The sequence below is a fragment of the Micropterus dolomieu genome, unplaced genomic scaffold (assembly GCF_021292245.1).
Source record: "Micropterus dolomieu isolate WLL.071019.BEF.003 ecotype Adirondacks unplaced genomic scaffold, ASM2129224v1 contig_11376, whole genome shotgun sequence".
Classification (NCBI taxonomy): Eukaryota; Metazoa; Chordata; class Actinopteri; order Centrarchiformes; family Centrarchidae; genus Micropterus; species Micropterus dolomieu.
Genome location: NW_025740362.1, coordinates 12194 through 15230, shown reverse-complemented (window position 1 = coordinate 15230; position 3037 = coordinate 12194).

Genomic DNA, 3037 nt, shown 5'->3' with positions numbered 1-3037 from the left:
ACCAGGAGGTTAAAATGCACCGCCCTCTGTAGCTTAAATACCAGGCTGACCGTGCGGATGACACCATCATCTACCTGCTTCATAGAGCTTACACCGACCTGGAGAAGCCACACAGTACTGTGAGGACCATGTTCTTCTGATGCAGGTTGATCCGGACCTGGTGGCCTTTAGTACATCAATGAAAGGCCACAGTATGTCAGGCTGAATGGCTGCCTGTCAGACATGGTGCCGATCAACACTGGCACAGCACAAGGAACTGTCCAGTCACATTTTCTGTTCACCCTTTAAATTTTTACTGCAATTCTGGAACGAGCCACCTCCAGATGTTCTCAGATAACTCATCCATCATCGGCTTGATCACCGATGTGACAGGGAGAAGGAGTACAGAGAAGTTATTGAGAGCTTCATTGGTCGGTGTGACAGCAACAACTTTCAGTCAGTGTTTCTGACAACAGTCAGAAAGTCAGAAACACTGACTGCTCTGCCTTTCTGTCTGAATGAATTCCCGATAACCTGTCCGCAGCATCATGTCTATTTCTGGGTCCTTATCATCTGAATCGTGTCCATTTACTGTTTATTTGGCAGTCCCTTTGCCAAATATTACTGGGCATCCTAAAATAATAAGATAATATAATACAATACAATAGTTCAATCATTAACAATCAATTAAATAAGTTGAGCAGGATCTAGAAATGGATGATACAGTTGTTGGTTATGGATGAGACCGGCGTCAGTGTTGACATTGTTGGTTTTCAATAATAATTAATTTCTTAAAATTACCCTGAAATGACTAATGGCCCTTTCAGATAGGAAGCAATTTGCGCTGCACTGGCCGCGGATTCAGTGGATTTGTGCCGCGCCGGCTGGTCTAGTCATTTGTTTGTTGTTCCAACTTTTGGTCAGCAGCAAATATGTATCTGTCCCGTGCTAAGAAGCAAGAGCTAGCACTAGCCCTGCTAGTTAGAAGAAAAACAGCAGAAAGGAAGAATAGCCTGTGGGTGCACAAAACCCTATTCATGTCTTTCTCCTGCTTTTTTTACAGCCTGCACTCTGTAAATGGAATTTTACTTGTATTAATTCCTATTAACTCATTGATTTCTTTATAGGTTGTTTATAAAAATCATTTGACTGATTAGGCTACATGCAAACTGTATTTCAAATGAGCTTGATTGGAGGTGGTTGAAAGGTGTGCGGTTTAATTTTTACTGAGCATTATGATGTTAGGCATTTCAGATACCTGGCAACTGGTGACTCCAACACCACATGGGAGGCGGCTGAAGCTGCAGGGGCATAGGTAGCTGAGGTAGATGGGTGCCCCTGGGACACATCAAGAGCTACTAGGTCAGGCAAGGTCTCAGAAGATTCGTTAGTGGCCAGAGATACAGGGGTGGACGTGGAGCTGTGAGATACTTCGGTCAGGTAAAGGGTAAAGGTTTCAGGTGGTGATGACTGAGCAGCCAGGAGTGCTGAAGTGACATGAGAAGCAGAGGACCTCTCTTCTAGAGATGGGGACATTTTGGAGGGAGTGGATCTGTCTCTGACATGAGGCTCCAGGAAGCTCATAATGGAGAAATACTTACATGTGGTCTTTTGGTCTGCCCCTGCACCACTCTTCTTCTCTCTCATGGTCTTTCTCTCCTTAATATATCTGTCCCTGAGATTTTTCCATCACCTTTTACACTCATCCGTTAAATAATGGGAGAAAATGTGTTGATAATAGTATATGAAAGCTATGACTTATCTTTATAACTTATCTTTAGTCCTACTTCAATTAAGAAAATAGATGTAAAGCTATTGAGGGAGAACACAACAAAACTGAGCTAGATTTACATATATTGCCTACCTACTACAAGCTAACTAACTTAAAAGACACCTGACACGCCTACTTGGTTGGAAATGTGTTTCTACTGCTTTCCTCCCGATGTCCCTGTAAAATCGCAAACTTGTGTCATATAGTTCGGGGAATTCAGACACACACAGTATCTCCTCCATTTGGCTTCCTGGTCTTTCCGGCTGATGGCCCGGTTTCTATTGGACATGCTGTGACAACCTGCGATTCACCAGGTTTCACCACCGTGGAAACCCCTGAAACGCCCATTTTAGAAACGAGCCACACTGATTCGTTGCCGGCTGGTGCGACAATTAAACCTCCTCCTGGTAAAAATCAGTGTGTCGGAAGGAGAGAGTGGGAGCAGTGACAGAAGCGGGCGGAGCAAGTGCTCTTATTTTGTCAGAAAGAAAAGATCACAGTAAGGAAGTAAATCCCTTGCGTATCGTTTTTCATCTGTGACTTTTCAACCGTTCGCCATCCTGTACCCTTCACTTCACCTTCGGATCATCATTCAACATTCGCCGTGCAAAATTGTTTGCGGAAGCCGGTAAAACATTCACAACCCAGCAGCTAAAACCCGGACTGGATTCTGTGACTTACTGGACTCTGTGAGTTTCAAACTCGTTTTCCTGTACTATGATGTTTTGTTTTGTTTGTGACTGAGAAACTGAACCAGTTTTATTTTTTATTTTTTGCTTTGGCATTGGACTGAATTTATTTTTGTGTTTTACAAATGAACTGCCACTAATTTGTGTTTGAGATTGTTTGGTTTAAGTGTGTAGAAAACCCAAAGTGGAATTTTCAGTTGGATTGTGTTTTTGTGTGAAATCTTTTTTTTTTTTTTTTTAACCTGTCCTGCCCAGCAGCCTGGTATAGAGTATGATGACCTGGATACCATATTGTGCCAGACAGATTTTACTTTAACAAGAGAGTATTAATATACTCCTTTGACTGTTTTATTATTTATTTAATTATGTATTGATTTGTCACCGGGCCGGACAGGCGGGCAGACACGGGGATGGGGGGGCACAAACAGACAGCACAGAGAAAGGACAACACCTGCAAGAGAAGGGGGATGGAAGGTGGGGACAACAGGGAAAAGCAGAGGGAAACACCAATTGCAGAAAGCAACGAAACCTGCAATATATCAAATTAAAAAAAAACACAGACTCCCAGATGCACCGCGATGCAAACGCAGAAGACCCC